This window comes from Myotis lucifugus, unplaced genomic scaffold (assembly GCF_000147115.1).
Source record: "Myotis lucifugus unplaced genomic scaffold, Myoluc2.0 scaffold_4216, whole genome shotgun sequence".
NCBI lineage: Eukaryota > Metazoa > Chordata > Mammalia > Chiroptera > Vespertilionidae > Myotis > Myotis lucifugus.
The window spans coordinates 1-12,678 of NW_005875264.1; the positions used below are offsets into that span (position 1 = coordinate 1).

Consider the following 12,678-nt stretch of genomic DNA (forward strand, 5'->3'; position numbering starts at 1 on the left):
GAGATTCTGTCGTGTTACAGAGAAATCAATGTAGGAGCTTGGTTTTCAGTGAGTTGCTTCTCACACCTGCATTGTTTTTACACGGCTGACCCTCTAATTTGGCGGATGGGATGGATAAACCCTGTGAGGCAGTGTGGAAGGTGCTATGTATAGAGGTGCCACTTGGGTTTCCAGTTCATCACTGAAATGTAGACACGAGGTTCTGCTCCCACTCGGGGTGTAACATGAGCTTTGCCATCTTGGGGTCCATCTCCGCTGCCATGGTCACTGTCCCCCTGGCCCGAGCCGGTGTCTCCATGGTGCTTCTCCTGCACTGTAACCCCCTGGCCTGCAGCACCTTCTCCCCTGCAAGGCCTCCCCGTGCGATCCCCTGAGACCAGAGCCCCCCCCCCCCCAGCACCCTGATGCTGGCAGCTCCGTTACCACAGCCACCTGCTGCCCTCCATTGCTGCTCTCTGTTTCCCACCTCAGGGGATGCTCACGTGGCTGATGCAGACCTGCCATGTCCTGCTTCCTGCCTCCTGGCTCTGTGTCCCTTGCTGCTGATTTTAAGGGTCATGGAGCACCTGGAACCCTGTGCTGCTGGGTGTGACTATTGACGATCTAACCTGTGGATGGCAGTTGCTGTGATATTCACAGTGATGCTGCTCAGGGCTCCTCCGCGGGAGGCCAGTGAGGCCCAGGGAGCCCGCAGGAGCTTCTAGAAGGGCTGCAGGTATAACTGACAGGGAGCACGGGGAGGCTCAGGGGCACAGCGCGCTGCTCTGATGCCTTCCATCCATTCACAGTCATCCCTGTGCCGCCTAAGGATGGGGACCCTCTGTCAAATGGGTGCTTCTGCGCCTTTGATGTTGTGCGAACATCAGGGGCCCTGACACCCAGATGGTCTAGCCCAGTGGTTGGCAAACTCATTAGTCAACAGAGACAAATATCTACAGCACAACAATTGAAATTTCTTTTGTGAGCCAAATTTTTTAAACTTAAACTATATAGGTAGGTACACTGTTATTAACTTATTTAGGGTCCTCCTAAGGCTTAGGGAGAGCCACACTCAAGGGGCCAACAGGCTGCATGTGGCTCGTGAGCCGCAGTTTGCCGGCCATGGAGCTAGCCGACTGCTTGGTAGGGGTTGCTCCGGGGCTGAGCATGGACCCACACACCAGGAGGTCCCCAGTTTGATGCCCTGTTAGGTTCATGAGGGGTTTCTGGATCCAACCCCAGTAGGGGGCTTGCAGGAGTCAGCCAATCCATGTTTCCACATCTATCTATCTATCTATCTATCTATCTATCTATCTATCTCTTTCCTCCCTTACTCTCTCTAATAATCAATAAAAACATTTTAAAACAAACAAAGAAAAAACCCCCCAGCTCTGCTGATGCTCACAGTGTGACAGGAAGGACAGGGAATGATGGGAACGTGCACAGAAGTGACTCCCATGGGCTGTGCTCCCGGCATCTGAGGCCAGAGAACCACAATCCCACAGTCACAGCCTTTCCCCCTCCTGTTCTGCGGGCTGACTGTGCTCAGCGGCCCCTCTTCTGCTCCATGTGACATGGGCTGGAGCGGGGTGATTGGAAGCCCAGTGGAACCAGAACATTCTAGAGGGTCCCTGACGGGGTGTAGCTGGTGCTGGAAGCCGGCTGGAGGTCCTTGGGCTGTGAGGTGGGTGCTGCTCCAAGCTGGGCCCCTGGCTCCAGGGGGCGTGGGCCAAGGGCACAGGTCACACCCACAGGCCCCTCATGTCACACCCAAAGGCCCCTCATGTCACACCCAAAGGCCCCTCATGTCAGACACACAGGCCCCTCATGTCACACACACAGACCCCTCTGTCAGACACACAGGCCCCTCATGTCACACACACAGGCCCCTCATTTCACACACACAGCCCCTCATGTCACACACACAGGCCCCTCATGTCACACACACAGGGCCCTCTTGTCACACACACTGGCCCCTCATGTCACACACACAGCCCCTCACGTCAGACCAACAGACACCATGTTTCAGACCCACAGTTGCAATCTTCTTCATTATTCAAATGATTTCGTTCCAGATTTTCAAGTTTCGACCTTAAGTTGACAAACACATGAGTCCAAATGCTACCTTGAAAATCTGCAAGTTGCATCTCTAAATCATCAATTTGTATCCATTGGAAATCCTTTAATTCCAAAGTACTGTAAACAACTACATCCAGATACTTAATTATTTTAATGGTCTGTTCTGTGCTTCTAAATTGGTTAAATCTTTCGCTGAACTGTTCAAATAACAAGTTTACTATATAATGGTACATAAGTATGGGCTCAATTACACTCGTTGTAGTGGCCTTCTCCAAATACTTTTTTAATCCGAGCTTGTGTTCATTGATTGGTCTGAAACTTCCCCCAAAATGGCGGGGGTCAGCTTTCCTGCTCCTGAGTAACCACTTCCCAGTCAGACTGGAATGAAAGATGTGGGTTCTTCTGAGATGCTTGTCCTGGCACCTGCAGGGGAGAGCTATGGGTCTGCGGTCACTGAGCCCAATGGACTGAATGAAGGTCCTGGGTCCCATTTCAGTCAAGGTCATGTACTGATTGGGAGCAGGATCCTTGGTCCTGATCCTGAGCTTGGGGGAGGCAACCAATCAATGTGTCTCTTTCAATAGATGTTTCTCTCTCTCTCTTCACCTCCTTGCCACTCTCTCTAAATATCAATGGAAAATATATCCTCCAGTGAGCTTTGGCACCAACAAGAACAACAACAACAAAAAAGTTAAAATAAATTAAAATGAAAATGAAAAGGCAAAAAAAAATGTCTAAGAGCCAGGACAGAGCTTCCCTTGTAAGATCTCCACTGTCAACACCACTGTCCAGGACAGGTGCCCGAGGTGGGTACTAACCATCACACCTGCTCATAGAAAAGGAACAGGCCTGGGGCGGGGGGTGGGGCGACTGTCCCGAGGTCACACAGGGAATGAGCCCTGAGCTGGGATTTGAACCCAAGCAGGGTGCCCTGGGCATGCCTGCTTGGCCCTTGTGAAAAACTGCTTCTCCCTTCCAGGAAACACCAGCAGAAGCCCAGCTCAGGACTCACTGGGCACGTCTGGGTCTCCTGTGCACTTATCTCATGGCCCCACATGCATGTGGTTGGTGTGATGTTGTCCTGCAGACAAATTCCATGGTACCTCGTGGAGGCAGCCTGGGTGTGTGCTGTCTGTTTCCAGGAGAGCTCAGCTACAGGCGTCAGCACTCACTACAGTGCCTCCTCTCCTCACTCCAGAGTCTGTTCAGTGGCGCTGTCTACTCCATGTGACTCAGAGTTCCCCAGAGTCAGAGCCTGGCACACACACTGGGTGCTCAGGGGTGTCTGTGGGGTGAGTGACTGACAGGAGAAGGATGGGGGCCTAGAGGAAGAGCTCCACATGGCAGCAGGGGGCTGGCCACAGCTGGCCTTCCTCACACCGCCAAGAACCACCTATTCATTCCACAGATATCTAAGGAGCCATGATTGCTCCTGAGGGCGGGGAGCCCTTTCCACCCTGGCCTCTGGGGTAGCCACCTGCCATGGTGCTGCCTGCCGCCTCCTCCTGCCCCGCCTGGCCACCAGGAGCCCCCCCCCTCCCCCGCCTGGCTCCTTCCTGGTCTATGCCGCCCTGTATCCCAATGTCCTCGGGTCCTTCCCAGTTGTTTCTGCCCAAAACCCCGCTTTGGGGGGAGGCGGGGCTGGGGCCTGTGCATGGGCGGAGCTGCCCATTGTTGGGGCTGTGGGAGCTTCCGTTCCCAGTGGACTTGACCTTTTTCCTGAGTTCAAAGTAGCGTATGTTTTTCTTCTGAATTTAGTCCCAGTTCTCAAAGGGCACTGAGAAGTCCAGGCACTCAGATCTCCCTTCCTCCCACCCCTCCTGACCCCCATGCGCCCCACCCTTGGAAAGGGCCTCTGCATAGTCCCCTGCCCCCTCCTTCCATCCCTCCCTGGGGCACACACCCTATGGGTGGTGGGGGGCAACAAGGCGGGCAAGGGGCCCAGGAGAGGAGCGCGGGGGGGCGACTTGGGCAGAGGGGCAGCTGAAGGCAGGGGAGGGGCCTGGCAGCGGGCTCCGTGGTCTGCGACCCAGGAAGGCAGGAGGGGGACAGAGATGCCGGCTCTGAGAAGCGCGGGGAAACAATTCACCAGCATCTGCCCAGAAGTAAAGTCACTGATGAGGTGCCAGCCCGGTCCCGGGTTCTGTGGGGGCGCCACCCTCGCGGGGCGGGGGGAGGGGTTTTTTGGAACCCACCCAGCTCCTGGAGCAGCCATTCCTACACTTGAGTCTGGAGAGGGGACCCGGTGAGAGGTGATGGAGGTGAGGGCTCCCCCATTTCCACCCGCGGGAGATAGGCACACCCGGCTGCGGGCCCAGGATCAGGTCACCCCATGTCCCTCTCAGAGGCAGGGAAAGGGCTAGCTCCACACCAGGCCCGCCGGGGCGTGGTTCTGGAGACTGGGCTGTGACCAGGAGCCAGGCTGGTGCTCCCAGAGGTCTGTGCGGGCCTGGCTGGGGGAGGGGGTGGTCCTTCTGTCCCACCTCCTTGGGGTCTGGCCAGGGGCTCTGTAGTTCCTCCTCCTCGGCACCCCCTCCGGTGTATCCGGCCCTTGGCCTGGAACAGGGGCAATGCCAGGCCCCACCCCACCTGCCGGCTGAGTGATGGGAGCAGCCTGGGCCGCCCTCGCCTGGTCCCTGAATCCATCTCAGTCCCAACTTCCAAACACACCCTGAAGCCATGTCCTCCTGGACCCCCCTCACCCTCCAGGTCCAGCCGCTTCCAACGGCTCAGAACTCACGGCTTCTGATGGCTCTCAAGGGTGACGGTGATCCCTCGGCGTGAGTGAGGAGGAGAGATGGCAGCGAGCTCCCGCCAGCGGAATCCTACTGGTCTGCGACCGGGTCTCCATCGCTTGCAGACCAGGCCGGGCTTTTTGATTTATTTATTTTAAATATATGTTATTGATTTTTTACAGAGAGGAAGGGAGAGGGACAGGTAGCTAGAAACATCATGAGAGAGAAACATCGATCAGCTGCCTCCTGCACACTCCCTACTGGAGATGTGCCCACAACCAAGGTACATGCCCTTGACCAGAATCAAACCTGGGACCCTTCAGTCCTCAGGCCGATGTTCTGTCCACTGAGCCCAACAGGTTAGGGCGGGCTTTTTTATTTAAAAAAAAAATAAATTATTTTCTTTTTAAATTACTTTTAGGGACAGAAAGGGGGGGGGACGGGGGAGAAACATTGAACCTATTGAGTTTGAACCCAAAACCAGGGTATGTGCCCAAACAGGGAACCGAACACGCGACCCTCCGTGACCGCTCGGCACTCCGGCCCGCGCTGGTATCCCTGAGCCACACCCGCCAGGGCCGGGTCTGCGTGTCTGGGTCCTTCAAACGCTTCAGATGCGGGCGAACCAGCTCATCCGCCAACATGCCCCATGCGGTCGCAGGCATTTCTGTCCCGGGAACCATGTCCCAGCGGATTATGAAAAATGGATGAACCCTGGTCTCTAACCAATCACAGGGCGGGGAGGGAACAGGAAGTGATGCCGGAGCGGGTATATAAACAGGCGGCTGCCAGCGCCTGGCACAGATTTCGCCAGTCTGGGCTGCAGGAACTGCCGGTGTGGGGGCCGCAGAGGCGGTGAGTGGGGCGAGGGCGAGGGCATCGGAGGCCTGGGGTTTGGAAGTGAGTGAAACCCATCTCATTCACTCCTCTCTTCCCCCCAGAACTGAGGTCCTGTTACCAAGTCCATACCTTCCGTCCCGCTCCATCAGGAGCTGACTTCAGACCGGGATTGCTCCAGCCCGATTAGAGACGTTCCCAGGGAATATGGCTACAGACCAGGCATTTTCCGATGGTCATGGGCAACACCAGGACAGCCTGGGCTGGGCGCTGCCACTTGCCAGACAACCCCAGGGAAACCTCACTGAAGAACAGCACCAGGTCTCTGAGAGGGGGCACGGATTCTTCAGAGCCTTCCAACACTCAGAGGACGCGGACCCCCTCCAGAGCGTGCACACAATGTCTGCCCTCCTCCATCGCTGGCGCAGGCCGGATGTGCTCACCAAGAAGCAGATCTTGGAGCAGCATGGTGGACTTGGGGTCTTTGTCTTCTGAGGGACCATGATTTTGACCCCATGAGCTGAGATGTTGGTCCATGACTATGATGACGAAAGGATTTCTTGGAAGGAGAGGCGATGATGGATGAGAGTAAACACTTCAGCTCTGAAATTAAAGACTTAGAAATGGAAAGAAAGCATGCCTCTGAAAGACCTGCTGGCCTTCTACGGCTCTGAGCCGGTGCTGCCCACTACGGTGGAGCCCAGTGCCCACAGCTCCCCAAGAACTTGCCGACCAGCTGCCAGACATGACACTGGACAAGGAGGAAATAGCAAAAGACCTGCTGTCAGGTTATGACGAAGAGGCACCGTCTTCCGCAGACGACCTGATGCTGTCGCTGACTTTCCATGAGGCTCCCGACTTCTTCCCCAGGCCTTTGCGCTCAAATACTACCTGTGAAGGAGATAAAGAATCAGAGATTGAAGATGTTGAAACAGACAGTGGTAACTCACCTGAAGATTTGAGGAAGGAAATAAGGATCGGTTTACAATATCAGGCCGAGATCCCCCCTTATCTTGGAGTGTATCGTGATGATGATGATGATGAGAAAGCGTCTGAAGATGGAGACCAGCTCCTTTGGCGTCCTGGTGTGGTTGCAGAGAGCAAAGTGAAGGAGTACCTTGTCGAGGCCGCATTCAGAACTGGAAATGAGAAAACGGTTGACGGGGTTTCGGCCGGAGCACTCACCAGGGACAATGAGCAGGCATTATATGAGCTGCTCAGGTGCGACCATAACATCAAGGAGGCGCTGGAGAGGTATTGCTGCAGAGGAAAGGCATCTCAGGAGGGAATGACTGCGTGGACAGAAGAAGAAATCCGGAGCTTTGAACACACACTCATGCTCTTTGGAAAAGACTTCTATCGTATACAGAACAAGGTGAAGACCAGAACGGTGGCGGAGTGCCTGGCGTTCTACTACATGAGGAAGATGTGGAAGAAGTCTGAGCACTAGGACTGCTTCGACTACTTCGCGCAGCAGACAGGGTTCAGGAAGAATCGCTACAACCACCACCCCAGAGTGACAGACTACACGGACCGCCTGGTGGATGAGACAGAAGCTCTGGGAGGGGACAGTCAGTTCTCCCGGCTTAACCGCCACCCGCCCTGACCCTGTTACCTATTGGCCCCATACTCTGTCAGTCTTGCTGGTTGTTTCAATAAATATTTCACGATCCAACCCTTATCCCTTGTTTGTCCTCTGTTGTCCTTTATTTCATAGCAAAATAGGAAGGTCCCAAAAGAGTGGCCAGATTCCCTACAGAATACCCAGTGCAATGTGGACGTCAGATTCACCACATTTTTTATTTTCTAAAAAAAAAATATATATATTTGTATTGATTTTGGCGTGGAAGGCAGAAGGAAGAGAGAGATGGTCACATCAACCATGAGAGAGAATCATGGATTGGCTGCCTCCTGCATGCCCTCTTACTGGGGATGGAGCCCTCAACCTGCATATGTGCCCTTGAATATAATTGAACCTGGGACCCTTCAGTCCATATGCTAAGCTGTATCCACTGAGCCAAACCAGCCAGGGCCACAGCATTTTTTAGATGTATGTGTTCTGAATTATTCCTTTATTTGACATTTACATTTCACTGAGCATCATTTTTTTTGAGAGAGAGAGAGAGAGAGATTGGTTGCTCCCTGTAGGCACCTGAGCTGAAGATTTAACCCGCCACCAAGTCTTGTACACTGGCTGGGAATGGAACCAGCAATCTTTTGCTGCACAAGATGATGCTCAACCAATGGAGCCTCACCCACACCTGGTCTTGGTGGCAACACCCGGAGATAAGCGTTTGCCTGGTGTGGGGTGTGGCTCCCCATGGGGTTCTCGTGTTTTGCTGACTCGGCTGGTTCAGAGCTCTGGTTGCCCAGTGTGGTAACCATGCTGGCTGCTCCGTGGTGATTCCAGGTCTGCAAAGTCTCTTTGAAAAGAGTGAGTCCACTTCAGTGGCTAGAACACCCACCTGGACGCCCAGCCCACACGGGATGGACCCTGCTGTGGGTCTGCGAGGTCTGCTCATCACCACCCTGGTCCCCACACCTGGACATTGTCCTGGGGGGAGAGATAGGACTCAGGAGGAGGCTGAGTGGGTTCTGTGTGACAAACAATTCAGTCACTCTTGCCTCTCCAGCCATGGCCTCCGATCACATGCATCCACACAACTGGGCTACTTGTTGGCAATGACAACCTATTTAACCAGCCCTGTCAAAGGCACTTACCTCGGTTGTAGGTATAATCCCCGCTCCAGTTGGGGCACAGTGTGGAGGCAACCAATCCATGTGTCTCTCTCATGTCGATGATTCTCTCTCTCCTTTCCTCTCTGAAATCAATAAAAATATGTCTTAAAGAATAAAAATCAATGGAAAATATATACTCTGGTGGGGATTTGAAAAAAATTAAAAATAAAACGTATGGAAGCAGAAACTCGGGGCATGGGCCCAGCACGTAGGTGCCCTGAGCCCCCAGGTGGTGGTAATGCTGTGATTCTTCAACCACAGACGGTCCTCCCTGGTTCTCACACCCGGATCACCTGGGGCTTCATTTTGGGTTTGTTTTGAAATGATTACAGCGTCACAGGAAGTTTGAACACTAGCCCAGGGAGGTCTCATGTATTAAAAAAATAAATGCCTGCAAGCCGCTCGAGGTGAGTGTATTTAAGCATCAGAAAGGGGACAGGATGGTGGGCCTACTCCCCTGTTTCCTCCGTTCCGGCTCTTTTCAGAGTCCACCCTGACTCTGGTCTTGACAGAATCAGCATCTCTCAATCCAACTCTCTCTGGAACTCTGTTTTGTTTCTCTTGTTAATCCTCACCCAAGGTTATTTTTCCCATTGGTTTTTGAGAGAGAGAGAGAGAGGAATGGAGGAAAGGAGAGGGGGGGAGGAAGATGGGGAGAGAAAGAGAGAATGAGAACAATTAATTAGTTCTTGGATAAGCTTCTGCTGGACAACTTTATGACCTGCATGCCCCTGGAGCTATTAATAGCAGTTAGACCTTCACGAGGGGACACACCCAGGAGAGAGACCCTTCCAATGCCTTGTGTGTCCCAAGGGGTTCATTCAGGCCTCGGACATCCACATCCACCAGCGGATCCACACGGGGGAGATGCCGTTCGGCTGTAAAGTCTGCAAGAAGAGGTTCACCCACGAGTCCACGCTGCGTGGAAGATCTCCACTGTCAACACCACTGTCCAGGACAGGTGCCCGAGGTGGGTACTAACCGTCACACCTGCTCATAGAAAAGGAACAGGCCTGGGGTGGGGGGGGGGGGTGACTGTCCCGAGGTCACACAGGGAATGAGTCCTGAGCTGGGATTTGAACTCAAGCAGGGTGCCCTGGGCATGCCACCAGCGGGTCCACACCCAGGAGAAGCCGTACCAGTGGGACATGTGCCACAAAAGTTCAGCCACCACAGGAACCTCAATGTCCAGGTCCTCAGCCAAGAGCCACCTCATTAACATCCCGCAGGCACCTGTCACTCTGGAGAGGCCCAGCGTTTCAGGAGCTGAGGGTTATGGGGATTCACTGTCCCTTTCCTGTGCCACCTGCACTGCAGTTTCATAAGCTGCACCCATTGCTCCTGAAGGGAAAGGACATTTGGTGACTCTGGGATTTTTAAAAAACTGGAGTCTCCCTGCTTATACGTGGTAATGGTGTCAGGGGCCTATAGGGGCATGAAGACCCTGCTTCTGATGGATGTTACTTACTGAACCCCCCCATGTCCATCTTAGGGCTGCATCTGAGGGACCCTTGTTATCTATAATAATAAAAGCATAATATGCTCATTAGACTGGACAGCCAAAGGCAGGCAGGCATAGTGGTTAGGGCAAAGAGATAGGCAGGCAGAGTGGAGAGAGGTGATCAGGCAGGCATGCTAGTGGTTAGGAGCCAGCAATCCCAGATTTGGAGAGGGATGTCCAACTTCCAATTTAGGCCTGAGCGGGATCCTGCTCAGGCCTAAATTGGCAGTCAGACATCCCCCGGGCATTCCTGATCACGAGAGGGTGAAGGTGGGTGATGGACTGCCCTTCCCGTGCACAGATTTTGTGCACCAGGCCTATAGTTTACTCATAAAAGCTCCCACAGCTTTGATGGGACGCCTCCATATTCTGGGTGAAGTGGAGCTCAGAGCACCAGCCTGATGCTCCTTCAGGGAGACAGTGGGCAGAGAGCGCCCCCTGCAGGAGGAGGGGCGGGGCCCAGTCCCAGGCCCAGGACTGGCTCTCAGGTCTCAGCCCCAGGGAGGAGTCTGGAGCAGAGCAGCTCAGGGTTGGGGACTCCCCTTCTCCCTGGGGTTTCCCTTCTCCATCTCACATCCCTATTGGGTCCTCCTTCCCTGATACACATGATGATGCTTCACTGCTCACTCCCATTGGGTGTCTGGTTTCAAGAGAAGCCAATCTGCCTTCCATAATATAACCTTTCAGGGGACCCGCCCGGACTCAGATGGTCCCAGGAAACCAATAATGCGTGTCCTGAGGCCCCCCACCCTCCTCCTGCTGCTCTAGGCAGCGCTGGTCCTGACCCACAGCTGGGCCGGTGAGTGCGGGGTAGGAGGAGGCGGCTGTGCGGGGAGGAGCGAGGGGCGCGGGCCGGGAAGGCGCGTGTCCATCCCTGGCCCTGCCCTCCGTCCGCCCCCCAGGCCCCCACTCCCTGAGGTATTTCCTCACCGTGGTGTCTCGGCCCTGCCGCGGGGAGCCCCCCTTCTTCTCAGTCGGCTACGTGGACCACAAGCAGTTTGTGCGGTTCGACAGCGACGCGGGAATCCGAGGATGGAGCCGCGGGCACCGTGGATGCAGCAGCTGTGGGTGGGGCAGGAGAACCCAGGGTATTGGGAGGAGCAGACGCTGTGGGCCAAGGGAACCGCACAGACTCACCCAGTGGGACTGAAGACCGCTCTCGGCTACTACAACCAGAGCGAGGACAGTGAGCCGCGCGCCGGACTGGTTACGACCCCCCTCCCCACGGACGGGCCGGGGTCGCCCCGCGGGTCCGGGTCCGAGCGTCACCCCGAGGCGGCGGGACCCGCCCGGCCCCCACCCGGGAGGACCTCGCGGGGACTTTGACCAGATGTCACTTTCAGTTTTAGATTCAGTCCCTGCGGGGCCGGGCGGGATGGGACTGACCTTGGGGGTGAGGTCAGGGTCTCACTCCATCCAGTGGATTAGTGGCTGCGACGTGGGACAGAGGGGCGCCTCCTCCGGGGGTAGATGCTTATGCCTATGACCGCGCTGACTACCTCACCCTGACCTCCTGGACCGCGGCCACCATGGCGGCTCAGATCATCACCTGAGAGACACACAGGCCCTCATGTCAGACCCACAGGCCCTCATGTCACACCCACAGGCCCCTCATGTCACACCCACAGGCCCCTCATGTCACACCCACAGGCCCCTCATGTCAGAACTGCAGAAGTGAGGCTCTGTCCCCTCCATCCTGTTCTGGTCCCCAGAGCTGGTCACAGGTCCCAGGGGAGGGGAGCCCCCCTTGGGCAGGGGTGGGAGGATCCATCACAGAAGAACAAGTGGGCGGGGATAGTGTTGATTCATCTTTGGAAAAACAAAACCCAAAAACCTGCACAGTGAGTGGAAGTGAGAGAATAAATGGAGAACATTTTAATTAAAATATTTAACTAATGACTGCAAAGGGGAGGAAGAGGCGCCCTGTCAGCAGGTGGTGAGGGGGGCACCCTGAGGGCATGTGCGGCCTGAGGAGGTGAGGACTGAGCCAGGCGGGTGTGTGAGGGCAGAGCCTCCCAGGGCCGCCCTGTGCACACAGCCAGGCTCTGAGGGGCAGGCACTGAGCTGGGCGGGAAGGGAGGGGCCGACTCTTTAGAGCAGGGGCCCTCAAACTACAGCCCGCGGGCCACATGCAAATACAAATACTGTATTTGTTCCCGTTTTGTTTTTTTACTTCAAAATAAGATATGTGCAGTGTGCATAGGAATTTGTTCATAGTTTTTTTAACTATAGTCCGGCCCTCCAACGGTCTGAGGGACAGTGAACTGGCCCCCTGTTTAAAAAGTTTGAGGACCCCTGCTTTAGAGAGAGGGCAGGAGAGAGAGACTGAGGGAGAGAGACCCTTCTCCGCTGGCCTCCTGCCCCCTACGGGGGGGGACCTGCTCCTGGGGGAGCCTGTCTGGGAGCCTGCGCACTGTGGGGGGGGCGGTGGCGCCCCACCCATCTGACCCGCCACTTGGGGCCGCGGCTGATGGCGCTGATGGTCAGAGAGCCTGGGGGATGGTCCCCTGACACAGAGGCTGCTGCCCTGGCTGGGCCGCCCAGCGATTAGAGCGCCGCCCTCGGGGTCCTGGATGCTGGTCCTGGGCAAGGGCCATGCTGGGCGCAGACTCCTCCCTGCGGGAGGCAGCAGTCCCAGCATCTCTCCTTCCTGGGGCCTCCCTCCCTCCCCCTGCTCCTCCCTCTCTGCACACTCTCTAAGGAAGAGAGAAATCACTGGGAAACGACCTACCGTGAGAATTAACCAAAACATATATAAACACAGTGTGTGTGAATGTGTGTGTGTGCGTGTGTGTGTGTGTGTGTGTA

At 55.4% G+C, this 12,678-nt stretch overlaps 1 pseudogene; it reads left to right on the forward strand.

Moving 5' to 3' along the window:
- The first annotated feature begins 6,111 nt into the window (after window positions 1-6,111).
- On the forward strand, window positions 6,112-11,423 carry LOC102431895 (annotated as a pseudogene).
- Window positions 11,424-12,678: the final 1,255 nt, after the last annotated feature.